Source organism: Osmerus eperlanus, chromosome 1 (assembly GCF_963692335.1).
Source record: "Osmerus eperlanus chromosome 1, fOsmEpe2.1, whole genome shotgun sequence".
Taxonomy (NCBI): domain Eukaryota; kingdom Metazoa; phylum Chordata; class Actinopteri; order Osmeriformes; family Osmeridae; genus Osmerus; species Osmerus eperlanus.
The window spans coordinates 147,899-174,938 of NC_085018.1; the positions used below are offsets into that span (position 1 = coordinate 147,899).

General features: G+C 46.5%; 30 non-coding genes across 30 annotated transcripts; all 30 read left to right on the forward strand.

Annotated features, from left to right (window-relative positions):
- The first annotated feature begins 150 nt into the window (after window positions 1-150).
- trnav-uac (transfer RNA valine (anticodon UAC)) lies at window positions 151-223 on the forward strand. Its single transcript has one exon. It is a non-coding gene; the product is annotated as a tRNA-Val (tRNA).
- A 618-nt stretch (window positions 224-841) lies between these two features.
- Window positions 842-914, forward strand: trnav-aac (transfer RNA valine (anticodon AAC)). Its single transcript has one exon. It is a non-coding gene; the product is annotated as a tRNA-Val (tRNA).
- A 1,078-nt stretch (window positions 915-1,992) lies between these two features.
- On the forward strand, window positions 1,993-2,065 carry trnav-uac (transfer RNA valine (anticodon UAC)). The gene has a single exon. It is a non-coding gene; the product is annotated as a tRNA-Val (tRNA).
- A 625-nt stretch (window positions 2,066-2,690) lies between these two features.
- On the forward strand, window positions 2,691-2,763 carry trnav-aac (transfer RNA valine (anticodon AAC)). The gene has a single exon. It is a non-coding gene; the product is annotated as a tRNA-Val (tRNA).
- Window positions 2,764-3,829: 1,066 nt separating this feature from the next.
- Window positions 3,830-3,902, forward strand: trnav-aac (transfer RNA valine (anticodon AAC)). Its single transcript has one exon. It is a non-coding gene; the product is annotated as a tRNA-Val (tRNA).
- Window positions 3,903-4,980: 1,078 nt separating this feature from the next.
- On the forward strand, window positions 4,981-5,053 carry trnav-uac (transfer RNA valine (anticodon UAC)). The gene has a single exon. It is a non-coding gene; the product is annotated as a tRNA-Val (tRNA).
- Window positions 5,054-5,674: 621 nt separating this feature from the next.
- On the forward strand, window positions 5,675-5,747 carry trnav-aac (transfer RNA valine (anticodon AAC)). Its single transcript has one exon. It is a non-coding gene; the product is annotated as a tRNA-Val (tRNA).
- Window positions 5,748-6,817: 1,070 nt separating this feature from the next.
- Window positions 6,818-6,890, forward strand: trnav-uac (transfer RNA valine (anticodon UAC)). Its single transcript has one exon. It is a non-coding gene; the product is annotated as a tRNA-Val (tRNA).
- Window positions 6,891-7,515: 625 nt separating this feature from the next.
- On the forward strand, window positions 7,516-7,588 carry trnav-aac (transfer RNA valine (anticodon AAC)). The gene has a single exon. It is a non-coding gene; the product is annotated as a tRNA-Val (tRNA).
- A 1,078-nt stretch (window positions 7,589-8,666) lies between these two features.
- On the forward strand, window positions 8,667-8,739 carry trnav-uac (transfer RNA valine (anticodon UAC)). Its single transcript has one exon. It is a non-coding gene; the product is annotated as a tRNA-Val (tRNA).
- A 625-nt stretch (window positions 8,740-9,364) lies between these two features.
- trnav-aac (transfer RNA valine (anticodon AAC)) lies at window positions 9,365-9,437 on the forward strand. The gene has a single exon. It is a non-coding gene; the product is annotated as a tRNA-Val (tRNA).
- Window positions 9,438-10,513: 1,076 nt separating this feature from the next.
- trnav-uac (transfer RNA valine (anticodon UAC)) lies at window positions 10,514-10,586 on the forward strand. Its single transcript has one exon. It is a non-coding gene; the product is annotated as a tRNA-Val (tRNA).
- A 625-nt stretch (window positions 10,587-11,211) lies between these two features.
- trnav-aac (transfer RNA valine (anticodon AAC)) lies at window positions 11,212-11,284 on the forward strand. The gene has a single exon. It is a non-coding gene; the product is annotated as a tRNA-Val (tRNA).
- A 1,079-nt stretch (window positions 11,285-12,363) lies between these two features.
- trnav-uac (transfer RNA valine (anticodon UAC)) lies at window positions 12,364-12,436 on the forward strand. Its single transcript has one exon. It is a non-coding gene; the product is annotated as a tRNA-Val (tRNA).
- Window positions 12,437-13,061: 625 nt separating this feature from the next.
- Window positions 13,062-13,134, forward strand: trnav-aac (transfer RNA valine (anticodon AAC)). Its single transcript has one exon. It is a non-coding gene; the product is annotated as a tRNA-Val (tRNA).
- Window positions 13,135-14,212: 1,078 nt separating this feature from the next.
- On the forward strand, window positions 14,213-14,285 carry trnav-uac (transfer RNA valine (anticodon UAC)). Its single transcript has one exon. It is a non-coding gene; the product is annotated as a tRNA-Val (tRNA).
- A 625-nt stretch (window positions 14,286-14,910) lies between these two features.
- On the forward strand, window positions 14,911-14,983 carry trnav-aac (transfer RNA valine (anticodon AAC)). The gene has a single exon. It is a non-coding gene; the product is annotated as a tRNA-Val (tRNA).
- Window positions 14,984-16,059: 1,076 nt separating this feature from the next.
- Window positions 16,060-16,132, forward strand: trnav-uac (transfer RNA valine (anticodon UAC)). Its single transcript has one exon. It is a non-coding gene; the product is annotated as a tRNA-Val (tRNA).
- A 625-nt stretch (window positions 16,133-16,757) lies between these two features.
- Window positions 16,758-16,830, forward strand: trnav-aac (transfer RNA valine (anticodon AAC)). The gene has a single exon. It is a non-coding gene; the product is annotated as a tRNA-Val (tRNA).
- Window positions 16,831-17,909: 1,079 nt separating this feature from the next.
- trnav-uac (transfer RNA valine (anticodon UAC)) lies at window positions 17,910-17,982 on the forward strand. Its single transcript has one exon. It is a non-coding gene; the product is annotated as a tRNA-Val (tRNA).
- Window positions 17,983-18,607: 625 nt separating this feature from the next.
- On the forward strand, window positions 18,608-18,680 carry trnav-aac (transfer RNA valine (anticodon AAC)). Its single transcript has one exon. It is a non-coding gene; the product is annotated as a tRNA-Val (tRNA).
- Window positions 18,681-19,759: 1,079 nt separating this feature from the next.
- Window positions 19,760-19,832, forward strand: trnav-uac (transfer RNA valine (anticodon UAC)). The gene has a single exon. It is a non-coding gene; the product is annotated as a tRNA-Val (tRNA).
- A 625-nt stretch (window positions 19,833-20,457) lies between these two features.
- On the forward strand, window positions 20,458-20,530 carry trnav-aac (transfer RNA valine (anticodon AAC)). Its single transcript has one exon. It is a non-coding gene; the product is annotated as a tRNA-Val (tRNA).
- A 1,079-nt stretch (window positions 20,531-21,609) lies between these two features.
- On the forward strand, window positions 21,610-21,682 carry trnav-uac (transfer RNA valine (anticodon UAC)). Its single transcript has one exon. It is a non-coding gene; the product is annotated as a tRNA-Val (tRNA).
- Window positions 21,683-22,307: 625 nt separating this feature from the next.
- Window positions 22,308-22,380, forward strand: trnav-aac (transfer RNA valine (anticodon AAC)). Its single transcript has one exon. It is a non-coding gene; the product is annotated as a tRNA-Val (tRNA).
- A 1,079-nt stretch (window positions 22,381-23,459) lies between these two features.
- Window positions 23,460-23,532, forward strand: trnav-uac (transfer RNA valine (anticodon UAC)). Its single transcript has one exon. It is a non-coding gene; the product is annotated as a tRNA-Val (tRNA).
- Window positions 23,533-24,152: 620 nt separating this feature from the next.
- Window positions 24,153-24,225, forward strand: trnav-aac (transfer RNA valine (anticodon AAC)). Its single transcript has one exon. It is a non-coding gene; the product is annotated as a tRNA-Val (tRNA).
- A 1,079-nt stretch (window positions 24,226-25,304) lies between these two features.
- trnav-uac (transfer RNA valine (anticodon UAC)) lies at window positions 25,305-25,377 on the forward strand. The gene has a single exon. It is a non-coding gene; the product is annotated as a tRNA-Val (tRNA).
- A 630-nt stretch (window positions 25,378-26,007) lies between these two features.
- On the forward strand, window positions 26,008-26,080 carry trnav-uac (transfer RNA valine (anticodon UAC)). The gene has a single exon. It is a non-coding gene; the product is annotated as a tRNA-Val (tRNA).
- A 633-nt stretch (window positions 26,081-26,713) lies between these two features.
- Window positions 26,714-26,786, forward strand: trnav-uac (transfer RNA valine (anticodon UAC)). Its single transcript has one exon. It is a non-coding gene; the product is annotated as a tRNA-Val (tRNA).
- The last annotated feature ends 254 nt before the right edge of the window (window positions 26,787-27,040 follow it).

The following is a 27,040-nucleotide window of genomic DNA, read 5'->3' on the forward strand; positions in this document are numbered from 1 at the left end:
TCTCAGTGCTTGCTGACTTGTTGATGAACCATATCAACTAGTTCATGAGCCAAAATGCCCATTTGACATTGTAAAGGTGTGTCCTTGTTCTGTTTCCTTGTTACTGTGTGTTTGTGAGTGCACTGGGTTTCTGTCTTTCGGGAGTTGGCAGTTTCCGTAGTGTAGTGGTTATCACGTTCGCTTTACACGCGAAAGGTCCCCGGTTCGAGACCGGGCGGAAACTTCTGCTTCTCTCCTCAGTTTTCATCCAATTGCGATCCCCTCCAAAGTAGTTTGTGTCCCATGTCGTCCCAATGTCCCAAGAAGTCCCATGATTCATTGGAGTTGACATGTCGTTCTTTGAAATGGGAAGTCAGATACCCTTGTGCCACTTGTGCGGAATCGCCTTTAAGCCATTCCGTTGTTTCTAACAGTGATTAGAATCCTGTTCGTAAACATTACAATGCATGTCATGGGCCAAGGACCCTTGTTACTTCTAAGATCTTTAGACCAATCGTTCACCATCCTGGTCCCACCTGCCCTGCCCTGCATGTTTTAAATGTTTCCCTCTTCCAACATACCTGATTCAAATGAAGGGGTCGTTATCTGTCTTTGCTGAGTTTGATAACGACTCATTAGTTTAAACCAGGTGTGTTAGAAGAGGGAAACATCTCAAGCATGCTGGCCTGAGGACAAGGGTTAAGAACCACTGCCTTAGACCATCTCAGTGCTTGCTGACTTGTTGATGAACCATATCAACTAGTTCATGAGCCAAAATGCACATTTGACATTGTAAAGGTGTGCCCGCGTTTTGTGTGTGTGTATGTGTGTGCACTGAGTTTCTGTTGCTGGCCTATAAGAAGTTTCCGTAGTGTAGTGGTTATCACGTTCGCCTAACACGCGAAAGGTCCCCGGTTCGAGACCGGGCGGAAACATGTTTCCTTTTATCAGCTTGCGATCATCTCGTAAATACTTGATGCATTATCGACAGTCATGAGTTCATTGGAGTTGGTTTGTCGTTCTTTGAAGCGGTAAGTTAGCTGCCCTGGTGCCACATGTTTGGTCGTTTCGCTGGCTTCTGTAGAGCTTGGCAAGGGTCCAATCAGGCCAAAAACATGCAGGGCAGGGAGGCCTGAGGTCCAGGATTGGGAAAGGTTGCTTTAGACAATCTCCTTTGTTGCTAGCTTGCTGAAACAGGGTATCAACTAGTTCATGAGCCGAAATGCCCATGTTACGTTATAAATGTGTGTCCTTGTTCTGTTTCCTTGTTACTGTGTGTTTGTGTGTGCACTGGGTTTCTGTCTTTCGGGAGTTGGCAGTTTCCGTAGTTTAGTCGCTATCACGTTCGCTTTACACGCCAAAGGTCCCCGGTTCGAAACCGGGCGGAAACTTCTGCTTCTTTCCTCAGTTTTCATCCAATTGCGATCCTCTCCAAAGTACCTTGTGCCCCATGTTGTCCCAATGTCCCAAGAAGTCCCATGATTCATTGGAGTTGACATGTCGTTCTTTGAAGTCAGCTACCCTTGTGCCACTTGTGCGGATTCGCCTTTAAGCCATTCCGTTGTTTCTAACAGTGATTAGAATCCCGTTCGGAAAACATTACAATGCATGTCATGGGCCGAGGACCTTTGTTTCTTCTAAGATCTTTAGACCAGTCGTTCGCCATCCTGGTCCCACCTGCCCTGCCCCTGCATGTTTTAAATGTTTCCCTCTTCCAACATACCTGATTCAAATGAAGGGGTCGTTATCTGTCTTTGCTGAGTTTGATAACGACTCATTAGTTTAAACCAGGTGTGTTAGAAGAGGGAACATCTAAAGAATGCTGGCCTGAGGACAAGGGTGGAGAACCACTGCCTTAGACCATCTCAGTGCTTGCTGACTTGTTGATGAACCATATCAACTAGTTCATGAGCCAAAATGCCCATTTGACATTGTAAAGGTGTGTCCTTGTTCTGTTTCCTTGTTACTGTGTGTTTGTGAGTGCACTGGGTTTCTGTCTTTCGGGAGTTGGCAGTTTCCGTAGTGTAGTGGTTATCACGTTCGCTTTACACGCGAAAGGTCCCTGGTTCGAGACCGGGCGGAAACTTCTGCTTCTCTCCTCAGTTTTCATCCAATTGCGATCCCCTCCAAAGTAGTTTGTGTCCCATGTCGTCCCAATGTCCCAAGAAGTCCCATGATTCATTGGAGTTGACATGTCGTTCTTTGAAATGGGAAGTCAGCTACCCTTGTGCCACTTGTGTGGATTCGCCTTTAAGCCATTCCGTTGTTTCTAACAGTGATTAGAATCCCGTTCGTAAACATTACAATGCATGTCATGGGCCAAGGACCCTTGTTACTTCTAAGACCTTTAGACCAGTCGTTCGCCATCCTGGTCCCACCTGCCCTGCCCTGCCCTGCATGTTTTAAATGTTTCCCTCTTCCAACATACCTGATTCAAATGAAGGGGTCGTTATCTGTCTTTGCTGAGTTTGATAACGACTCATTAGTTTAAACCAGGTGTGTTAGAAGAGGGAAACATCTCACGCATGCTGGCCTGAGGACAAGGGTTAAGAACCACTGCCTTAGACCATCTCAGTGCTTGCTGACTTGTTGATGAACCATATCAACTAGTTCAATAGCCAAAATGCACATTTGACATTGTAAAGGTGTGTCCTCGTTTTGTGTGTGCGTGTGTGTGTGTGGACTGAGTTTCTGTTGCTGGCCTATAAGAAGTTTCCGTAGTGTAGTGGTTATCACGTTCGCCTAACACGCGAAAGGTCCCCGGTTCGAGACCGGGCGGAAACATGTTTCCTTTTATCAGCTTGCGATCATCTCGTAAATACTTGATGCATTATCGACAGTCATGAGTTCATTGGAGTTGGTTTGTCGTTCTTTGAAGCGGTAAGTTAGCTGCCCTGGTGCCACATGTTTGGTCGTTTCGCTGGCTTCTGTAGAGCTTGGCAAGGGTCCAATCAGGCCAAAAACATGCAGGGCAGGGAGGCCTGAGGTCCAGGATTGGGAAAGGTTGCTTTAGACAATCTCCTTTGTTGCTAGCTTGCTGAAACAGGGTATCAACTAGTTCATGAGCCGAAATGCCCATGTTACGTTATAAATGTGTGTCCTTGTTCTGTTTCCTTGTTACTGTGTGTTTGTGTGTGCACTGGGTTTCTGTCTTTCGGGAGTTGGCAGTTTCCGTAGTTTAGTCGCTATCACGTTCGCTTTACACGCCAAAGGTCCCCGGTTCGAAACCGGGCGGAAACTTCTGCTTCTTTCCTCAGTTTTCATCCAATTGCGATCCTCTCCAAAGTACCTTGTGCCCCATGTTGTCCCAATGTCCCAAGAAGTCCCATGATTCATTGGAGTTGACATGTCGTTCTTTGAAGTCAGCTACCCTTGTGCCACTTGTGCGGATTCGCCTTTAAGCCATTCCGTTGTTTCTAACAGTGATTAGAATCCCGTTCGGAAAACATTACAATGCATGTCATGGGCCGAGGACCTTTGTTTCTTCTAAGATCTTTAGACCAGTCGTTCGCCATCCTGGTCCCACCTGCCCTGCCCCTGCATGTTTTAAATGTTTCCCTCTTCCAACATACCTGATTCAAATGAAGGGGTCGTTATCTGTCTTTGCTGAGTTTGATAACGACTCATTAGTTTAAACCAGGTGTGTTAGAAGAGGGAACATCTAAAGAATGCTGGCCTGAGGACAAGGGTGGAGAACCACTGCCTTAGACCATCTCAGTGCTTGCTGACTTGTTGATGAACCATATCAACTAGTTCAATAGCCAAAATGCACATTTGACATTGTAAAGGTGTGTCCTCGTTTTGTGTGTGCGTGTGTGTGGACTGAGTTTCTGTTGCTGGCCTATAAGAAGTTTCCGTAGTGTAGTGGTTATCACGTTCGCCTAACACGCGAAAGGTCCCCGGTTCGAGACCGGGCGGAAACATGTTTCCTTTTATCAGCTTGCGATCATCTCGTAAATACTTGATGCATTATCGACAGTCATGAGTTCATTGGAGTTGGTTTGTCGTTCTTTGAAGCGGTAAGTTAGCTGCCCTGGTGCCACATGTTTGGTCGTTTCGCTGGCTTCTGTAGAGCTTGGCAAGGGTCCAATCAGGCCAAAAACATGCAGGGCAGGGAGGCCTGAGGTCCAGGATTGGGAAAGGTTGCTTTAGACAATCTCCTTTGTTGCTAGCTTGCTGAAACAGGGTATCAACTAGTTCATGAGCCGAAATGCCCATGTTACGTTATAAATGTGTGTCCTTGTTCTGTTTCCTTGTTACTGTGTGTTTGTGTGTGCACTGGGTTTCTGTCTTTCGGGAGTTGGCAGTTTCCGTAGTTTAGTCGCTATCACGTTCGCTTTACACGCCAAAGGTCCCCGGTTCGAAACCGGGCGGAAACTTCTGCTTCTTTCCTCAGTTTTCATCCAATTGCGATCCTCTCCAAAGTACCTTGTGCCCCATGTTGTCCCAATGTCCCAAGAAGTCCCATGATTCATTGGAGTTGACATGTCGTTCTTTGAAGTCAGCTACCCTTGTGCCACTTGTGCGGATTCGCCTTTAAGCCATTCCGTTGTTTCTAACAGTGATTAGAATCCCGTTCGGAAAACATTACAATGCATGTCATGGGCCGAGGACCTTTGTTTCTTCTAAGATCTTTAGACCAGTCGTTCGCCATCCTGGTCCCACCTGCCCTGCCCCTGCATGTTTTAAATGTTTCCCTCTTCCAACATACCTGATTCAAATGAAGGGGTCGTTATCTGTCTTTGCTGAGTTTGATAACGACTTATTAGTTTAAACCAGGTGTGTTAGAAGAGGGAACATCTAAAGAATGCTGGCCTGAGGACAAGGGTGGAGAACCACTGCCTTAGACCATCTCAGTGCTTGCTGACTTGTTGATGAACCATATCAACTAGTTCATGAGCCAAAATGCCCATTTGACATTGTAAAGGTGTGTCCTTGTTCTGTTTCCTTGTTACTGTGTGTTTGTGAGTGCACTGGGTTTCTGTCTTTCGGGAGTTGGCAGTTTCCGTAGTGTAGTGGTTATCACGTTCGCTTTACACGCGAAAGGTCCCTGGTTCGAGACCGGGCGGAAACTTCTGCTTCTCTCCTCAGTTTTCATCCAATTGCGATCCCCTCCAAAGTAGTTTGTGTCCCATGTCGTCCCAATGTCCCAAGAAGTCCCATGATTCATTGGAGTTGACATGTCGTTCTTTGAAATGGGAAGTCAGCTACCCTTGTGCCACTTGTGTGGATTTGCCTTTAAGCCATTCCGTTGTTTCTAACAGTGATTAGAATCCCGTTCGTAAACATTACAATGCATGTCATGGGCCAAGGACCCTTGTTACTTCTAAGACCTTTAGACCAGTCGTTCGCCATCCTGGTCCCACCTGCCCTGCCCTGCCCTGCATGTTTTAAATGTTTCCCTCTTCCAACATACCTGATTCAAATGAAGGGGTCGTTATCTGTCTTTGCTGAGTTTGATAACGACTCATTAGTTTAAACCAGGTGTGTTAGAAGAGGGAAACATCTCACGCATGCTGGCCTGAGGACAAGGGTTAAGAACCACTGCCTTAGACCATCTCAGTGCTTGCTGACTTGTTGATGAACCATATCAACTAGTTCAATAGCCAAAATGCACATTTGACATTGTAAAGGTGTGTCCTCGTTTTGTGTGTGCGTGTGTGTGGACTGAGTTTCTGTTGCTGGCCTATAAGAAGTTTCCGTAGTGTAGTGGTTATCACGTTCGCCTAACACGCGAAAGGTCCCCGGTTCGAGACCGGGCGGAAACATGTTTCCTTTTATCAGCTTGCGATCATCTCGTAAATACTTGATGCATTATCGACATTCATGAGTTCATTGGAGTTGGTTTGTCGTTCTTTGAAGCGGTAAGTTAGCTGCCCTGGTGCCACATGTTTGGTCGTTTCGCTGGCTTCTGTAGAGCTTGGCAAGGGTCCAATCAGGTCAAAAACATGCAGGGCAGGGAGGCCTGAGGTCCAGGATTGGGAAAGGTTGCTTTAGACAATCTCCTTTGTTGCTAGCTTGCTGAAACAGGGTATCAACTAGTTCATGAGCCGAAATTCCCATGTTACGTTATAAATGTGTGTCCTTGTTCTGTTTCCTTGTTACTGTGTGTTTGTGTGTGCACTGGGTTTCTGTCTTTCGGGAGTTGGCAGTTTCCGTAGTTTAGTGGGTATCACGTTCGCTTTACATGCCAAAGGTCCCCGGTTCGTGACCGGGCGGAAACTTCTGCTTTTTTCCTCAATTTTCATCCAATTGCGATCCTCTCCAAAGTACCTTGTGCCCCATGTTGTCCCAAGAAGTCCCATGATTCATTGGAGTTGACATGTCGTTCTTTGAAGTCAGCTACCCTTGTGCCACTTGTGCGGATTCGCCTTTAAGCCATTCCGTTGTTTCTAACAGTGATTAGAATCCCGTTCGTAAACATTACAATGCATGTCATGGGCCGAGGACCTTTGTTACTTCTAAGACCTTTAGACCAGTCGTTCGCCATCCTGGTCCCACCTGCCCTGCCCCTGCATGTTTTAAATGTTTCCCTCTTCCAACATACCTGATTCAAATGAAGGGGTCGTTATCTGTCTTTGCTGAGTTTGATAACGACTCATTAGTTTAAACCAGGTGTGTTAGAAGAGGGAAACATCTAAAGCATGCTGGCCTGAGGACAAGGGTTGAGAACCACTGCCTTAGACCATCTCAGTGCTTGCTGACTTGTCGATGAACCATATCAACTAGTTCATGAGCCAAAATGCCCATTTGACATTGTAAAGGTGTGTCCTTGTTCTGTTTCCTTGTTACTGTGTGTTTGTGAGTGCACTGGGTTTCTGTCTTTCGTGAGTTGGCAGTTTCCGTAGTGTAGTGGTTATCACGTTCGCTTTACACGCGAAAGGTCCCCGGTTCGAGACCGGGCGGAAACTTCTTCTTCTCTCCTCAGTTTTCATCCAATTGCGATCCCCTCCAAAGTAGTTTGTGTCCCATGTCGTCCCAATGTCCCAAGAAGTCCCATGATTCATTGGAGTTGACATGTCGTTCTTTGAAATGGGAAGTCAGCTACCCTTGTGCCACTTGTGTGGATTCGCCTTTAAGCCATTCCGTTGTTTCTAACAGTGATTAGAATCCCGTTCGTAAACATTACAATGCATGTCATGGGCCAAGGACCCTTGTTACTTCTAAGACCTTTAGACCAGTCGTTCGCCATCCTGGTCCCACCTGCCCTGCCCTGCCCTGCATGTTTTAAATGTTTCCCTCTTCCAACATACCTGATTCAAATGAAGGGGTCGTTATCTGTCTTTGCTGAGTTTGATAACGACTCATTAGTTTAAACTAGGTGTGTTAGAAGAGGGAAACATCTCACGCATGCTGGCCTGAGGACAAGGGTTAAGAACCACTGCCTTAGACCATCTCAGTGCTTGCTGACTTGTTGATGAACCATATCAACTAGTTCAATAGCCAAAATGCACATTTGACATTGTAAAGGTGTGTCCTCGTTTTGTGTGTGCGTGTGTGTGTGCGGACTGAGTTTCTGTTGCTGGCCTATAAGAAGTTTCCGTAGTGTAGTGGTTATCACGTTCGCCTAACACGCGAAAGGTCCCCGGTTCGAGACCGGGCGGAAACATGTTTCCTTTTATCAGCTTGCGATCATCTCGTAAATACTTGATGCATTATCGACAGTCATGAGTTCATTGGAGTTGGTTTGTCGTTCTTTGAAGCGGTAAGTTAGCTGCCCTGGTGCCACATGTTTGGTCGTTTCGCTGGCTTCTGTAGAGCTTGGCAAGGGTCCAATCAGGTCAAAAACATGCAGGGCAGGGAGGCCTGAGGTCCAGGATTGGGAAAGGTTGCTTTAGACAATCTCCTTTGTTGCTAGCTTGCTGAAACAGGGTATCAACTAGTTCATGAGCCGAAATGCCCATGTTACGTTATAAATGTGTGTCCTTGTTCTGTTTCCTTGTTACTGTGTGTTTGTGTGTGCACTGGGTTTCTGTCTTTCGGGAGTTGGCAGTTTCCGTAGTTTAGTGGCTATCACGTTCGCTTTACATGCCAAAGGTCCCCGGTTCGAAACCGGGCGGAAACTTCTGCTTCTTTCCTCAGTTTTCATCCAATTGCGATCCTCTCCAAAGTACCTTGTGCCCCATGTTGTCCCAATGTCCCAAGAAGTCCCATGATTCATTGGAGTTGACATGTCGTTCTTTGAAGTCAGCTACCCTTGTGCCACTTGTGCGGATTCGCCTTTAAGCCATTCCGTTGTTTCTAACAGTGATTAGAATCCCGTTCGTAAACATTACAATGCATGTCATGGGCCGAGGACCTTTGTTACTTCTAAGACCTTTAGACCAGTCGTTCGCCATCCTGGTCCCACCTGCCCTGCCCCTGCATGTTTTAAATGTTTCCCTCTTCCAACATACCTGATTCAAATGAAGGGGTCGTTATCTGTCTTTGCTGAGTTTGATAACGACTCATTAGTTTAAACCAGGTGTGTTAGAAGAGGGAAACATCTAAAGCATGCTGGCCTGAGGACAAGGGTTGAGAACCACTGCCTTAGACCATCTCAGTGCTTGCTGACTTGTCGATGAACCATATCAACTAGTTCATGAGCCAAAATGCCCATTTGACATTGTAAAGGTGTGTCCTTGTTCTGTTTCCTTGTTACTGTGTGTTTGTGAGTGCACTGGGTTTCTGTCTTTCGTGAGTTGGCAGTTTCCGTAGTGTAGTGGTTATCACGTTCGCTTTACACGCGAAAGGTCCCCGGTTCGAGACCGGGCGTAAACTTCTGCTTCTCTCCTCAGTTTTCATCCAATTGCGATCCCCTCCAAAGTAGTTTGTGTCCCATGTCGTCCCAATGTCCCAAGAAGTCCCATGATTCATTGGAGTTGACATGTCGTTCTTTGAAATGGGAAGTCAGCTACCCTTGTGCCACTTGTGTGGATTCGCCTTTAAGCCATTCCGTTGTTTCTAACAGTGATTAGAATCCCGTTCGTAAACATTACAATGCATGTCATGGGCCAAGGACCCTTGTTACTTCTAAGACCTTTAGACCAGTCGTTCGCCATCCTGGTCCCACCTGCCCTGCCCTGCCCTGCATGTTTTAAATGTTTCCCTCTTCCAACATACCTGATTCAAATGAAGGGGTCGTTATCTGTCTTTGCTGAGTTTGATAACGACTCATTAGTTTAAACCAGGTGTGTTAGAAGAGGGAAACATCTCACGCATGCTGGCCTGAGGACAAGGGTTAAGAACCACTGCCTTAGACCATCTCAGTGCTTGCTGACTTGTTGATGAACCATATCAACTAGTTCAATAGCCAAAATGCACATTTGACATTGTAAAGGTGTGTCCTCGTTTTGTGTGTGCGTGTGTGTGTGCGGACTGAGTTTCTGTTGCTGGCCTATAAGAAGTTTCCGTAGTGTAGTGGTTATCACGTTCGCCTAACACGCGAAAGGTCCCCGGTTCGAGACCGGGCGGAAACATGTTTCCTTTTATCAGCTTGCGATCATCTCGTAAATACTTGATGCATTATCGACAGTCATGAGTTCATTGGAGTTGGTTTGTCGTTCTTTGAAGCGGTAAGTTAGCTGCCCTGGTGCCACATGTTTGGTCGTTTCGCTGGCTTCTGTAGAGCTTGGCAAGGGTCCAATCAGGTCAAAAACATGCAGGGCAGGGAGGCCTGAGGTCCAGGATTGGGAAAGGTTGCTTTAGACAATCTCCTTTGTTGCTAGCTTGCTGAAACAGGGTATCAACTAGTTCATGAGCCAAAATGCGCATGTTACGTTATAAATGTGTGTCCTTGTTCTGTTTCCTTGTTACTGTGTGTTTGTGTGTGCACTGGGTTTCTGTCTTTCGGGAGTTGGCAGTTTCCGTAGTTTAGTGGCTATCACGTTCGCTTTACATGCCAAAGGTCCCCGGTTCGAAACCGGGCGGAAACTTCTGCTTCTTTCCTCAGTTTTCATCCAATTGCGATCCTCTCCAAAGTACCTTGTGCCCCATGTTGTCCCAATGTCCCAAGAAGTCCCATGATTCATTGGAGTTGACATGTCGTTCTTTGAAGTCAGCTACCCTTGTGCCACTTGTGCGGATTCGCCTTTAAGCCATTCCGTTGTTTCTAACAGTGATTAGAATCCCGTTCGTAAACATTACAATGCATGTCATGGGCCGAGGACCTTTGTTACTTCTAAGACCTTTAGACCAGTCGTTCGCCATCCTGGTCCCACCTGCCCTGCCCCTGCATGTTTTAAATGTTTCCCTCTTCCAACATACCTGATTCAAATGAAGGGGTCGTTATCTGTCTTTGCTGAGTTTGATAACGACTCATTAGTTTAAACCAGGTGTGTTAGAAGAGGGAAACATCTAAAGCATGCTGGCCTGAGGACAAGGGTTGAGAACCACTGCCTTAGACCATCTCAGTGCTTGCTGACTTGTCGATGAACCATATCAACTAGTTCATGAGCCAAAATGCCCATTTGACATTGTAAAGGTGTGTCCTTGTTCTGTTTCCTTGTTACTGTGTGTTTGTGAGTGCACTGGGTTTCTGTCTTTCTAATTGGCAGTTTCCGTAGTGTAGTGGTTATCACGTTCGCTTTACACGCGAAAGGTCCCCGGTTCGAGACCGGGCGGAAACTTCTGCTTCTCTCCTCAGTTTTCATCCAATTGCGATCCCCTCCAAAGTAGTTTGTGTCCCATGTCGTCCCAATGTCCCAAGAAGTCCCATGATTCATTGGAGTTGACATGTCGTTCTTTGAAATGGGAAGTCAGCTACCCTTGTGCCACTTGTGTGGATTCGCCTTTAAGCCATTCCGTTGTTTCTAACAGTGATTAGAATCCCGTTCGTAAACATTACAATGCATGTCATGGGCCAAGGACCCTTGTTACTTCTAAGACCTTTAGACCAGTCGTTCGCCATCCTGGTCCCACCTGCCCTGCCCTGCCCTGCATGTTTTAAATGTTTCCCTCTTCCAACATACCTGATTAAAATGAAGGGGTCGTTATCTGTCTTTGCTGAGTTTGATAACGACTCATTAGTTTAAACCAGGTGTGTTAGAAGAGGGAAACATCTCACGCATGCTGGCCTGAGGACAAGGGTTAAGAACCACTGCCTTAGACCATCTCAGTGCTTGCTGACTTGTTGATGAACCATATCAACTAGTTCAATAGCCAAAATGCACATTTGACATTGTAAAGGTGTGTCCTCGTTTTGTGTGTGCGTGTGTGTGTGCGGACTGAGTTTCTGTTGCTGGCCTATAAGAAGTTTCCGTAGTGTAGTGGTTATCACGTTCGCCTAACACGCGAAAGGTCCCCGGTTCGAGACCGGGCGGAAACATGTTTCCTTTTATCAGCTTGCGATCATCTCGTAAATACTTGATGCATTATCGACAGTCATGAGTTCATTGGAGTTGGTTTGTCGTTCTTTGAAGCGGTAAGTTAGCTGCCCTGGTGCCACATGTTTGGTCGTTTCGCTGGCTTCTGTAGAGCTTGGCAAGGGTCCAATCAGGTCAAAAACATGCAGGGCAGGGAGGCCTGAGGTCCAGGATTGGGAAAGGTTGCTTTAGACAATCTCCTTTGTTGCTAGCTTGCTGAAACAGGGTATCAACTAGTTCATGAGCCGAAATGCCCATGTTACGTTATAAATGTGTGTCCTTGTTCTGTTTCCTTGTTACTGTGTGTTTGTGTGTGCACTGGGTTTCTGTCTTTCGGGAGTTGGCAGTTTCCGTAGTTTAGTGGCTATCACGTTCGCTTTACATGCCAAAGGTCCCCGGTTCGAAACCGGGCGGAAACTTCTGCTTCTTTCCTCAGTTTTCATCCAATTGCGATCCTCTCCAAAGTACCTTGTGCCCCATGTTGTCCCAATGTCCCAAGAAGTCCCATGATTCATTGGAGTTGACATGTCGTTCTTTGAAGTCAGCTACCCTTGTGCCACTTGTGCGGATTCGCCTTTAAGCCATTCCGTTGTTTCTAACAGTGATTAGAATCCCGTTCGGAAAACATTACAATGCATGTCATGGGCCGAGGACCTTTGTTTCTTCTAAGATCTTTAGACCAGTCGTTCGCCATCCTGGTCCCACCTGCCCTGCCCCTGCATGTTTTAAATGTTTCCCTCTTCCAACATACCTGATTCAAATGAAGGGGTCGTTATCTGTCTTTGCTGAGTTTGATAACGACTCATTAGTTTAAACCAGGTGTGTTAGAAGAGGGAAACATCTAAAGCATGCTGGCCTGAGGACAAGGGTTGAGAACCACTGCCTTAGACCATCTCAGTGCTTGCTGACTTGTCGATGAACCATATCAACTAGTTCATGAGCCAAAATGCCCATTTGACATTGTAAAGGTGTGTCCTTGTTCTGTTTCCTTGTTACTGTGTGTTTGTGAGTGCACTGGGTTTCTGTCTTTCGTGAGTTGGCAGTTTCCGTAGTGTAGTGGTTATCACCTTCGCTTTACACGCGAAAGGTCCCCGGTTCGAGACCGGGCGGAAACTTCTGCTTCTCTCCTCAGTTTTCATCCAATTGCGATCCCCTCCAAAGTAGTTTGTGTCCCATGTCGTCCCAATGTCCCAAGAAGTCCCATGATTCATTGGAGTTGACATGTCGTTCTTTGAAATGGGAAGTCAGCTACCCTTGTGCCACTTGTGTGGATTCGCCTTTAAGCCATTCCGTTGTTTCTAACAGTGATTAGAATCCCGTTCGTAAACATTACAATGCATGTCATGGGCCAAGGACCCTTGTTACTTCTAAGACCTTTAGACCAGTCGTTCGCCATCCTGGTCCCACCTGCCCTGCCCTGCCCTGCATGTTTTAAATGTTTCCCTCTTCCAACATACCTGATTCAAATGAAGGGGTCGTTATCTGTCTTTGCTGAGTTTGATAACGACTCATTAGTTTAAACCAGGTGTGTTAGAAGAGGGAAACATCTCACGCATGCTGGCCTGAGGACAAGGGTTAAGAACCACTGCCTTAGACCATCTCAGTGCTTGCTGACTTGTTGATGAACCATATCAACTAGTTCAATAGCCAAAATGCACATTTGACATTGTAAAGGTGTGTCCTCGTTTTGTGTGTGCGTGTGTGTGTGTGGACTGAGTTTCTGTTGCTGGCCTATAAGAAGTTTCCGTAGTGTAGTGGTTATCACGTTCGCCTAACACGCGAAAGGTCCCCGGTTCGAGACCGGGCGGAAACATGTTTCCTTTTATCAGCTTGCGATCATCTCGTAAATACTTGATGCATTATCGACAGTCATGAGTTCATTGGAGTTGGTTTGTCGTTCTTTGAAGCGGTAAGTTAGCTGCCCTGGTGCCACATGTTTGGTCGTTTCGCTGGCTTCTGTAGAGCTTGGCAAGGGTCCAATCAGGTCAAAAACATGCAGGGCAGGGAGGCCTGAGGTCCAGGATTGGGAAAGGTTGCTTTAGACAATCTCCTTTGTTGCTAGCTTGCTGAAACAGGGTATCAACTAGTTCATGAGCCGAAATGCCCATGTTACGTTATAAATGTGTGTCCTTGTTCTGTTTCCTTGTTACTGTGTGTTTGTGTGTGCACTGGGTTTCTGTCTTTCGGGAGTTGGCAGTTTCCGTAGTTTAGTGGCTATCACGTTCGCTTTACATGCCAAAGGTCCCCGGTTCGAAACCGGGCGGAAACTTCTGCTTCTTTCCTCAGTTTTCATCCAATTGCGATCCTCTCCAAAGTACCTTGTGCCCCATGTTGTCCCAATGTCCCAAGAAGTCCCATGATTCATTGGAGTTGACATGTCGTTCTTTGAAGTCAGCTACCCTTGTGCCACTTGTGCGGATTCGCCTTTAAGCCATTCCGTTGTTTCTAACAGTGATTAGAATCCCGTTCGTAAACATTACAATGCATGTCATGGGCCGAGGACCTTTGTTACTTCTAAGACCTTTAGACCAGTCGTTCGCCATCCTGGTCCCACCTGCCCTGCCCCTGCATGTTTTAAATGTTTCCCTCTTCCAACATACCTGATTCAAATGAAGGGGTCGTTATCTGTCTTTGCTGAGTTTGATAACGACTCATTAGTTTAAACCAGGTGTGTTAGAAGAGGGAAACATCTAAAGCATGCTGGCCTGAGGACAAGGGTTGAGAACCACTGCCTTAGACCATCTCAGTGCTTGCTGACTTGTCGATGAACCATATCAACTAGTTCATGAGCCAAAATGCCCATTTGACATTGTAAAGGTGTGTCCTTGTTCTGTTTCCTTGTTACTGTGTGTTTGTGAGTGCACTGGGTTTCTGTCTTTCGTGAGTTGGCAGTTTCCGTAGTGTAGTGGTTATCACGTTCGCTTTACACGCGAAAGGTCCCCGGTTCGAGACCGGGCGTAAACTTCTGCTTCTCTCCTCAGTTTTCATCCAATTGCGATCCCCTCCAAAGTAGTTTGTGTCCCATGTCGTCCCAATGTCCCAAGAAGTCCCATGATTCATTGGAGTTGACATGTCGTTCTTTGAAATGGGAAGTCAGCTACCCTTGTGCCACTTGTGTGGATTCGCCTTTAAGCCATTCCGTTGTTTCTAACAGTGATTAGAATCCCGTTCGTAAACATTACAATGCATGTCATGGGCCAAGGACCCTTGTTACTTCTAAGACCTTTAGACCAGTCGTTCGCCATCCTGGTCCCACCTGCCCTGCCCTGCCCTGCATGTTTTAAATGTTTCCCTCTTCCAACATACCTGATTCAAATGAAGGGGTCGTTATCTGTCTTTGCTGAGTTTGATAACGACTCATTAGTTTAAACCAGGTGTGTTAGAAGAGGGAAACATCTCACGCATGCTGGCCTGAGGACAAGGGTTAAGAACCACTGCCTTAGACCATCTCAGTGCTTGCTGACTTGTTGATGAACCATATCAACTAGTTCAATAGCCAAAATGCACATTTGACATTGTAAAGGTGTGTCCTCGTTTTGTGTGTGCGTGTGTGTGTGCGGACTGAGTTTCTGTTGCTGGCCTATAAGAAGTTTCCGTAGTGTAGTGGTTATCACGTTCGCCTAACACGCGAAAGGTCCCCGGTTCGAGACCGGGCGGAAACATGTTTCCTTTTATCAGCTTGCGATCATCTCGTAAATACTTGATGCATTATCGACAGTCATGAGTTCATTGGAGTTGGTTTGTCGTTCTTTGAAGCGGTAAGTTAGCTGCCCTGGTGCCACATGTTTGGTCGTTTCGCTGGCTTCTGTAGAGCTTGGCAAGGGTCCAATCAGGTCAAAAACATGCAGGGCAGGGAGGCCTGAGGTCCAGGATTGGGAAAGGTTGCTTTAGACAATCTCCTTTGTTGCTAGCTTGCTGAAACAGGGTATCAACTAGTTCATGAGCCAAAATGCGCATGTTACGTTATAAATGTGTGTCCTTGTTCTGTTTCCTTGTTACTGTGTGTTTGTGTGTGCACTGGGTTTCTGTCTTTCGGGAGTTGGCAGTTTCCGTAGTTTAGTGGCTATCACGTTCGCTTTACATGCCAAAGGTCCCCGGTTCGAAACCGGGCGGAAACTTCTGCTTCTTTCCTCAGTTTTCATCCAATTGCGATCCTCTCCAAAGTACCTTGTGCCCCATGTTGTCCCAATGTCCCAAGAAGTCCCATGATTCATTGGAGTTGACATGTCGTTCTTTGAAGTCAGCTACCCTTGTGCCACTTGTGCGGATTCGCCTTTAAGCCATTCCGTTGTTTCTAACAGTGATTAGAATCCCGTTCGTAAACATTACAATGCATGTCATGGGCCGAGGACCTTTGTTACTTCTAAGACCTTTAGACCAGTCGTTCGCCATCCTGGTCCCACCTGCCCTGCCCCTGCATGTTTTAAATGTTTCCCTCTTCCAACATACCTGATTCAAATGAAGGGGTCGTTATCTGTCTTTGCTGAGTTTGATAACGACTCATTAGTTTAAACCAGGTGTGTTAGAAGAGGGAAACATCTAAAGCATGCTGGCCTGAGGACAAGGGTTGAGAACCACTGCCTTAGACCATCTCAGTGCTTGCTGACTTGTCGATGAACCATATCAACTAGTTCATGAGCCAAAATGCCCATTTGACATTGTAAAGGTGTGTCCTTGTTCTGTTTCCTTGTTACTGTGTGTTTGTGAGTGCACTGGGTTTCTGTCTTTCTAATTGGCAGTTTCCGTAGTGTAGTGGTTATCACGTTCGCTTTACACGCGAAAGGTCCCCGGTTCGAGACCGGGCGGAAACTTCTGCTTCTCTCCTCAGTTTTCATCCAATTGCGATCCCCTCCAAAGTAGTTTGTGTCCCATGTCGTCCCAATGTCCCAAGAAGTCCCATGATTCATTGGAGTTGACATGTCGTTCTTTGAAATGGGAAGTCAGCTACCCTTGTGCCACTTGTGTGGATTCGCCTTTAAGCCATTCCGTTGTTTCTAACAGTGATTAGAATCCCGTTCGTAAACATTACAATGCATGTCATGGGCCAAGGACCCTTGTTACTTCTAAGACCTTTAGACCAGTCGTTCGCCATCCTGGTCCCACCTGCCCTGCCCTGCCCTGCATGTTTTAAATGTTTCCCTCTTCCAACATACCTGATTCAAATGAAGGGGTCGTTATCTGTCTTTGCTGAGTTTGATAACGACTCATTAGTTTAAACCAGGTGTGTTAGAAGAGGGAAACATCTCACGCATGCTGGCCTGAGGACAAGGGTTAAGAACCACTGCCTTAGACCATCTCAGTGCTTGCTGACTTGTTGATGAACCATATCAACTAGTTCAATAGCCAAAATGCACATTTGACATTGTAAAGGTGTGTCCTCGTTTTGTGTGTGCGTGTGTGTGTGCGGACTGAGTTTCTGTTGCTGGCCTATAAGAAGTTTCCGTAGTGTAGTGGTTATCACGTTCGCCTAACACGCGAAAGGTCCCCGGTTCGAGACCGGGCGGAAACATGTTTCCTTTTATCAGCTTGCGATCATCTCGTAAATACTTGATGCATTATCGACAGTCATGAGTTCATTGGAGTTGGTTTGTCGTTCTTTGAAGCGGTAAGTTAGCTGCCCTGGTGCCACATGTTTGGTCGTTTCGCTGGCTTCTGTAGAGCTTGGCAAGGGTCCAATCAGGTCAAAAACATGCAGGGCAGGGAGGCCTGAGGTCCAGGATTGGGAAAGGTTGCTTTAGACAATCTCCTTTGTTGCTAGCTTGCTGAAACAGGGTATCAACTAGTTCATGAGCCGAAATGCCCATGTTACGTTATAAATGTGTGTCCTTGTTCTGTTTCCTTGTTACTGTGTGTTTGTGTGTGCACTGGGTTTCTGTCTTTCGGGAGTTGGCAGTTTCCGTAGTTTAGTGGCTATCACGTTCGCTTTACATGCCAAAGGTCCCCGGTTCGAAACCGGGCGGAAACTTCTGCTTCTTTCCTCAGTTTTCATCCAATTGCGATCCTCTCCAAAGTACCTTGTGCCCCATGTTGTCCCAATGTCCCAAGAAGTCCCATGATTCATTGGAGTTGACATGTCGTTCTTTGAAGTCAGCTACCCTTGTGCCACTTGTGCGGATTCGCCTTTAAGCCATTCCGTTGTTTCTAACAGTGATTAGAATCCCGTTCGGAAAACATTACAATGCATGTCATGGGCCGAGGACCTTTGTTTCTTCTAAGATCTTTAGACCAGTCGTTCGCCATCCTGGTCCCACCTGCCCTGCCCCTGCATGTTTTAAATGTTTCCCTCTTCCAACATACCTGATTCAAATGAAGGGGTCGTTATCTGTCTTTGCTGAGTTTGATAACGACTCATTAGTTTAAACCAGGTGTGTTAGAAGAGGGAAACATCTAAAGCATGCTGGCCTGAGGACAAGGGTTGAGAACCACTGCCTTAGACCATCTCAGTGCTTGCTGACTTGTCGATGAACCATATCAACTAGTTCATGAGCCAAAATGCCCATTTGACATTGTAAAGGTGTGTCCTTGTTCTGTTTCCTTGTTACTGTGTGTTTGTGAGTGCACTGGGTTTCTGTCTTTCGTGAGTTGGCAGTTTCCGTAGTGTAGTGGTTATCACCTTCGCTTTACACGCGAAAGGTCCCCGGTTCGAGACCGGGCGGAAACTTCTGCTTCTCTCCTCAGTTTTCATCCAATTGCGATCCCCTCCAAAGTAGTTTGTGTCCCATGTCGTCCCAATGTCCCAAGAAGTCCCATGATTCATTGGAGTTGACATGTCGTTCTTTGAAATGGGAAGTCAGCTACCCTTGTGCCACTTGTGTGGATTCGCCTTTAAGCCATTCCGTTGTTTCTAACAGTGATTAGAATCCCGTTCGTAAACATTACAATGCATGTCATGGGCCAAGGACCCTTGTTACTTCTAAGACCTTTAGACCAGTCGTTCGCCATCCTGGTCCCACCTGCCCTGCCCTGCCCTGCATGTTTTAAATGTTTCCCTCTTCCAACATACCTGATTCAAATGAAGGGGTCGTTATCTGTCTTTGCTGAGTTTGATAACGACTCATTAGTTTAAACCAGGTGTGTTAGAAGAGGGAAACATCTCACGCATGCTGGCCTGAGGACAAGGGTTAAGAACCACTGCCTTAGACCATCTCAGTGCTTGCTGACTTGTTGATGAACCATATCAACTAGTTCAATAGCCAAAATGCACATTTGACATTGTAAAGGTGTGTCCTCGTTTTGTGTGTGCGTGTGTGTGTGTGGACTGAGTTTCTGTTGCTGGCCTATAAGAAGTTTCCGTAGTGTAGTGGTTATCACGTTCGCCTAACACGCGAAAGGTCCCCGGTTCGAGACCGGGCGGAAACATGTTTCCTTTTATCAGCTTGCGATCATCTCGTAAATACTTGATGCATTATCGACAGTCATGAGTTCATTGGAGTTGGTTTGTCGTTCTTTGAAGCGGTAAGTTAGCTGCCCTGGTGCCACATGTTTGGTCGTTTCGCTGGCTTCTGTAGAGCTTGGCAAGGGTCCAATCAGGTCAAAAACATGCAGGGCAGGGAGGCCTGAGGTCCAGGATTGGGAAAGGTTGCTTTAGACAATCTCCTTTGTTGCTAGCTTGCTGAAACAGGGTATCAACTAGTTCATGAGCCGAAATGCCCATGTTACGTTATAAATGTGTGTCCTTGTTCTGTTTCCTTGTTACTGTGTGTTTGTGTGTGCACTGGGTTTCTGTCTTTCGGGAGTTGGCAGTTTCCGTAGTTTAGTGGCTATCACGTTTGCTTTACATGCCAAAGGTCCCCGGTTCGAAACCGGGCGGAAACTTCTGCTTCTTTCCTCAGTTTTCATCCAATTGCGATCCTCTCCAAAGTACCTTGTGCCCCATGTTGTCCCAATGTCCCAAGAAGTCCCATGATTCATTGGAGTTGACATGTCGTTCTTTGAAGTCAGCTACCCTTGTGCCACTTGTGCGGATTCGCCTTTAAGCCATTCCGTTGTTTCTAACAGTGATTAGAATCCCGTTCGGAAAACATTACAATGCATGTCATGGGCCGAGGACCTTTGTTTCTTCTAAGATCTTTAGACCAGTCGTTCGCCATCCTGGTCCCACCTGCCCTGCCCCTGCATGTTTTAAATGTTTCCCTCTTCCAACATACCTGATTCAAATGAAGGGGTCGTTATCTGTCTTTGCTGAGTTTGATAACGACTCATTAGTTTAAACCAGGTGTGTTAGAAGAGGGAAACATCTAAAGCATGCTGGCCTGAGGACAAGGGTTGAGAACCACTGCCTTAGACCATCTCAGTGCTTGCTGACTTGTCGATGAACCATATCAACTAGTTCATGAGCCAAAATGCCCATTTGACATTGTAAAGGTGTGTCCTTGTTCTGTTTCCTTGTTACTGTGTGTTTGTGAGTGCACTGGGTTTCTGTCTTTCGTGAGTTGGCAGTTTCCGTAGTGTAGTGGTTATCACGTTCGCTTTACACGCGAAAGGTCCCCGGTTCGAGACCGGGCGGAAACTTCTGCTTCTCTCCTCAGTTTTCATCCAATTGCGATCCCCTCCAAAGTAGTTTGTGTCCCATGTCGTCCCAATGTCCCAAGAAGTCCCATGATTCATTGGAGTTGACATATCGTTCTTTGAAATGGGAAGTCAGCTACCCTTGTGCCACTTGTGTGGATTCGCCTTTAAGCCATTCCGTTGTTTCTAACAGTGATTAGAATCCCGTTCGTAAACATTACAATGCATGTCATGGGCCAAGGACCCTTGTTACTTCTAAGACCTTTAGACCAGTCGTTCGCCATCCTGGTCCCACCTGCCCTGCCCTGCCCTGCATGTTTTAAATGTTTCCCTCTTCCAACATACCTGATTCAAATGAAGGGGTCGTTATCTGTCTTTGCTGAGTTTGATAACGACTCATTAGTTTAAACCAGGTGTGTTAGAAGAGGGAAACATCTCACGCATGCTGGCCTGAGGACAAGGGTTAAGAACCACTGCCTTAGACCATCTCAGTGCTTGCTGACTTGTTGATGAACCATATCAACTAGTTCAATAGCCAAAATGCACATTTGACATTGTAAAGGTGTGTCCTCGTTTTGTGTGTGCGTGTGTGTGTGCGGACTGAGTTTCTGTTGCTGGCCTATAAGAAGTTTCCGTAGTGTAGTGGTTATCACGTTCGCCTAACACGCGAAAGGTCCCCGGTTCGAGACCGGGCGGAAACATGTTTCCTTTTATCAGCTTGCGATCATCTCGTAAATACTTGATGCATTATCGACAGTCATGAGTTCATTGGAGTTGGTTTGTCGTTCTTTGAAGCGGTAAGTTAGCTGCCCTGGTGCCACATGTTTGGTCGTTTCGCTGGCTTCTGTAGAGCTTGGCAAGGGTCCAATCAGGTCAAAAACATGCAGGGCAGGGAGGCCTGAGGTCCAGGATTGGGAAAGGTTGCTTTAGACAATCTCCTTTGTTGCTAGCTTGCTGAAACAGGGTATCAACTAGTTCATGAGCCGAAATGCCCATGTTACGTTATAAATGTGTGTCCTTGTTCTGTTTCCTTGTTACTGTGTGTTTGTGTGTGCACTGGGTTTCTGTCTTTCGGGAGTTGGCAGTTTCCGTAGTTTAGTGGCTATCACGTTCGCTTTACATGCCAAAGGTCCCCGGTTCGAAACCGGGCGGAAACTTCTGCTTCTTTCCTCAGTTTTCATCCAATTGCGATCCTCTCCAAAGTACCTTGTGCCCCATGTTGTCCCAATGTCCCAAGAAGTCCCATGATTCATTGGAGTTGACATGTCGTTCTTTGAAGTCAGCTACCCTTGTGCCACTTGTGCGGATTCGCCTTTAAGCCATTCCGTTGTTTCTAACAGTGATTAGAATCCCGTTCGGAAAACATTACAATGCATGTCATGGGCCGAGGACCTTTGTTTCTTCTAAGATCTTTAGACCAGTCGTTCGCCATCCTGGTCCCACCTGCCCTGCCCCTGCATGTTTTAAATGTTTCCCTCTTCCAACATACCTGATTCAAATGAAGGGGTCGTTATCTGTCTTTGCTGAGTTTGATAACGACTCATTAGTTTAAACCAGGTGTGTTAGAAGAGGGAAACATCTAAAGCATGCTGGCCTGAGGACAAGGGTTGAGAACCACTGCCTTAGACCATCTCAGTGCTTGCTGACTTGTCGATGAACCATATCAACTAGTTCATGAGCCAAAATGCCCATTTGACATTGTAAAGGTGTGTCCTTGTTCTGTTTCCTTGTTACTGTGTGTTTGTGAGTGCACTGGGTTTCTGTCTTTCGTGAGTTGGCAGTTTCCGTAGTGTAGTGGTTATCACGTTCGCTTTACACGCGAAAGGTCCCCGGTTCGAGACCGGGCGGAAACTTCTGCTTCTCTCCTCAGTTTTCATCCAATTGCGATCCCCTCCAAAGTAGTTTGTGTCCCATGTCGTCCCAATGTCCCAAGAAGTCCCATGATTCATTGGAGTTGACATGTCGTTCTTTGAAATGGGAAGTCAGCTACCCTTGTGCCACTTGTGTGGATTCGCCTTTAAGCCATTCCGTTGTTTCTAACAGTGATTAGAATCCCGTTCGTAAACATTACAATGCATGTCATGGGCCAAGGACCCTTGTTACTTCTAAGACCTTTAGACCAGTCGTTCGCCATCCTGGTCCCACCTGCCCTGCCCTGCCCTGCATGTTTTAAATGTTTCCCTCTTCCAACATACCTGATTCAAATGAAGGGGTCGTTATCTGTCTTTGCTGAGTTTGATAACGACTCATTAGTTTAAACCAGGTGTGTTAGAAGAGGGAAACATCTCACGCATGCTGGCCTGAGGACAAGGGTTAAGAACCACTGCCTTAGACCATCTCAGTGCTTGCTGACTTGTTGATGAACCATATCAACTAGTTCAATAGCCAAAATGCACATTTGACATTGTAAAGGTGTGTCCTCGTTTTGTGTGTGCGTGTGTGTGTGTGGACTGAGTTTCTGTTGCTGGCCTATAAGAAGTTTCCGTAGTGTAGTGGTTATCACGTTCGCCTAACACGCGAAAGGTCCCCGGTTCGAGACCGGGCGGAAACATGTTTCCTTTTATCAGCTTGCGATCATCTCGTAAATACTTGATGCATTATCGACAGTCATGAGTTCATTGGAGTTGGTTTGTCGTTCTTTGAAGCGGTAAGTTAGCTGCCCTGGTGCCACATGTTTGGTCGTTTCGCTGGCTTCTGTAGAGCTTGGCAAGGGTCCAATCAGGTCAAAAACATGCAGGGCAGGGAGGCCTGAGGTCCAGGATTGGGAAAGGTTGCTTTAGACAATCTCCTTTGTTGCTAGCTTGCTGAAACAGGGTATCAACTAGTTCATGAGCCGAAATGCCCATGTTACGTTATAAATGTGTGTCCTTGTTCTGTTTCCTTGTTACTGTGTGTTTGTGTGTGCACTGGGTTTCTGTCTTTCGGGAGTTGGCAGTTTCCGTAGTTTAGTGGCTATCACGTTTGCTTTACATGCCAAAGGTCCCCGGTTCGAAACTGGGCGGAAACTTCTGCTTCTTTCCTCAGTTTTCATCCAATTGCGATCCTCTCCAAAGTACCTTGTGCCCCATGTTGTCCCAATGTCCCAAGAAGTCCCATGATTCATTGGAGTTGACATGTCGTTCTTTGAAGTCAGCTACCCTTGTGCCACTTGTGCGGATTCGCCTTTAAGCCATTCCGTTGTTTCTAACAGTGATTAGAATCCCGTTCGGAAAACATTACAATGCATGTCATGGGCCGAGGACGTTTGTTTCTTCTAAGATCTTTAGACCAGTCGTTCGCCATCCTGGTCCCACCTGCCCTGCCCCTGCATGTTTTAAATGTTTCCCTCTTCCAACATACCTGATTCAAATGAAGGGGTCGTTATCTGTCTTTGCTGAGTTTGATAACGACTCATTAGTTTAAACCAGGTGTGTTAGAAGAGGGAAACATCTAAAGCATGCTGGCCTGAGGACAAGGGTTGAGAACCACTGCCTTAGACCATCTCAGTGCTTGCTGACTTGTCGATGAACCATATCAACTAGTTCATGAGCCAAAATGCCCATTTGACATTGTAAAGGTGTGTCCTTGTTCTGTTTCCTTGTTACTGTGTGTTTGTGAGTGCACTGGGTTTCTGTCTTTCGTGAGTTGGCAGTTTCCGTAGTGTAGTGGTTATCACGTTCGCTTTACACGCGAAAGGTCCCCGGTTCGAGACCGGGCGGAAACTTCTGCTTCTCTCCTCAGTTTTCATCCAATTGCGATCCCCTCCAAAGTAGTTTGTGTCCCATGTCGTCCCAATGTCCCAAGAAGTCCCATGATTCATTGGAGTTGACATGTCGTTCTTTGAAATGGGAAGTCAGCTACCCTTGTGCCACTTGTGTGGATTCGCCTTTAAGCCATTCCGTTGTTTCTAACAGTGATTAGAATCCCGTTCGTAAACATTACAATGCATGTCATGGGCCAAGGACCCTTGTTACTTCTAAGACCTTTAGACCAGTCGTTCGCCATCCTGGTCCCACCTGCCCTGCCCTGCATGTTTTAAATGTTTCCCTCTTCCAACATACCTGATTCAAATGAAGGGGTCGTTATCTGTCTTTGCTGAGTTTGATAACGACTCATTAGTTTAAACCAGGTGTGTTAGAAGAGGGAAACATCTCACGCATGCTGGCCTGAGGACAAGGGTTAAGAACCACTGCCTTAGACCATCTCAGTGCTTGCTGACTTGTTGATGAACCATATCAACTAGTTCAATAGCCAAAATGCACATTTGACATTGTAAAGGTGTGTCCTCGTTTTGTGTGTGCGTGTGTGTGTGCGGACTGAGTTTCTGTTGCTGGCCTATAAGAAGTTTCCGTAGTGTAGTGGTTATCACGTTCGCCTAACACGCGAAAGGTCCCCGGTTCGAGACCGGGCGGAAACATGTTTCCTTTTATCAGCTTGCGATCATCTCGTAAATACTTGATGCATTATCGACAGTCATGAGTTCATTGGAGTTGGTTTGTCGTTCTTTGAAGCGGTAAGTTAGCTGCCCTGGTGCCACATGTTTGGTCGTTTCGCTGGCTTCTGTAGAGCTTGGCAAGGGTCCAATCAGGTCAAAAACATGCAGGGCAGGGAGGCCTGAGGTCCAGGATTGGGAAAGGTTGCTTTAGACAATCTCCTTTGTTGCTAGCTTGCTGAAACAGGGTATCAACTAGTTCATGAGCCGAAATGCCCATGTTACGTTATAAATGTGTGTCCTTGTTCTGTTTCCTTGTTACTGTGTGTTTGTGTGTGCACTGGGTTTCTGTCTTTCGGGAGTTGGCAGTTTCCGTAGTTTAGTGGCTATCACGTTCGCTTTACATGCCAAAGGTCCCCGGTTCGAAACCGGGCGGAAACTTCTGCTTCTTTCCTCAGTTTTCATCCAATTGCGATCCTCTCCAAAGTACCTTGTGCCCCATGTTGTCCCAATGTCCCAAGAAGTCCCATGATTCATTGGAGTTGACATGTCGTTCTTTGAAGTCAGCTACCCTTGTGCCACTTGTGCGGATTCGCCTTTAAGCCATTCCGTTGTTTCTAACAGTGATTAGAATCCCGTTCGGAAAACATTACAATGCATGTCATGGGCCGAGGACCTTTGTTTCTTCTAAGATCTTTAGACCAGTCGTTCGCCATCCTGGTCCCACCTGCCCTGCCCCTGCATGTTTTAAATGTTTCCCTCTTCCAACATACCTGATTCAAATGAAGGGGTCGTTATCTGTCTTTGCTGAGTTTGATAACGACTCATTAGTTTAAACCAGGTGTGTTAGAAGAGGGAAACATCTAAAGCATGCTGGCCTGAGGACAAGGGTTGAGAACCACTGCCTTAGACCATCTCAGTGCTTGCTGACTTGTCGATGAACCATATCAACTAGTTCATGAGCCAAAATGCCCATTTGACATTGTAAAGGTGTGTCCTTGTTCTGTTTCCTTGTTACTGTGTGTTTGTGAGTGCACTGGGTTTCTGTCTTTCGGGAGTTGGCAGTTTCCATAGTGTAGTGATTATCACGTTCGCTTTACACGCGAAAGGTCCCCGGTTCGAGACCGGGCGGAAACTTCTGCTTCTCTCCTCAGTTTTCATCCAATTGCAATCCCCTCCAAAGTAGTTTGTGTCCCATGTCGTCCCAATGTCCCAAGAAGTCCCATGATTCATTGGAGTTGACATGTCGTTCTTTGAAATGGGAAGTCAGCTACCCTTGTGCCACTTGTGCGGATTCGCCTTTAAGCCATTCCGTTGTTTCTAACAGTGATTAGAATCCTGTTCGGAAAACATTACAATGCATGTCATGGGCCGAGGACCTTTGTTTCTTCTAAGATCTTTAGACCAGTCGTTCGCCATCCTGGTCCCACCTGCCCTGCCCCTGCATGTTTTAAATGTTTCCCTCTTCCAACATACCTGATTCAAATGAAGGGGTCGTTATCTGTCTTTGCTGAGTTTGATAACGACTCATTAGTTTAAACCAGGTGTGTTAGAAGAGGGAAACATCTCAAGCATGCTGGCCGGAGGACAAGGGTTGAGAACCACTGCCTTAGACCATCTCAGTGCTTGCTGACTTGTCGATGAACCATATCAACTAGTTCATGAGCCAAAATGCCCATTTGACATTGTAAAGGTGTGTCCTTGTTCTGTTTCCTTGTTACTGTGTGTTTGTGAGTGCACTGGGTTTCTGTCTTTCGTGAGTTGGCAGTTTCTGTAGTGTAGTGGTTATCACGTTCGCTTTACATGCGAAAGGTCCCCGGTTCGAGACCGGGCGGAAACTTCTGCTTCTCTCCTCAGTTTTCATCCAATTGCGATCCCCTCCAAAGTAGTTTGTGTCCCATGTTGTCCCAATGTCCCAAGAAGTCCCATGATTCATTGGAGTTGACATGTCTTTCTTTGAAATGGGAAGTCAGCTACCCTTGTGCCACTTGTGTGGATTCGCCTTTAAGCCATTCCGTTGTTTCTAACAGTGATTAGAATCCCGTTCGTAAACATTACAATGCATGTCATGGGCCAAGGACCTTTGTTACTTCTAAGACCTTTAGACCAGTCGTTCGCCATCCTGGTCCCACCTGCCCTGCCCTGCCCTGCATGTTTTAAATGTTTCCCTCTTCCAACATACCTGATTCAAATGAAGGGGTCGTTATCTGTCTTTGCTGAGTTTGATAACGACTCATTAGTTTAAACCAGGTGTGTTAGAAGAGGGAAACATCTAAAGCATGCTGGCCTGAGGACAAGGGTTGAGAACCACTGCCTTAGACCATCTCAGTGCTTGCTGACTTGTCGATGAACCATATCAACTAGTTCATGAGCCAAAATGCCCATTTGACATTGTAAAGGTGTGTCCTTGTTCTGTTTCCTTGTTACTGTGTGTTTGTGAGTGCACTGGGTTTCTGTCTTTCGGGAGTTGGCAGTTTCCGTAGTGTAGTGGTTATCACGTTCGCTTTACACGCGAAAGGTCCCCGGTTCGAGACCGGGCGGAAACTTCTGCTTCTCTCCTCAGTTTTCATCCAATTGCGATCCCCTCCAAAGTAGTTTGTGTCCCATGTCGTCCCAATGTCCCAAGAAGTCCCATGATTCATTGGAGTTGACATGTCGTTCTTTGAAATGGGAAGTCAGCTACCCTTGTGCCACTTGTGTGGATTCGCCTTTAAGCCATTCCGTTGTTTCTAACAGTGATTAGAATCCCGTTCGTAAACATTACAATGCATGTCATGGGCCGAGGACCTTTGTTTCTTCT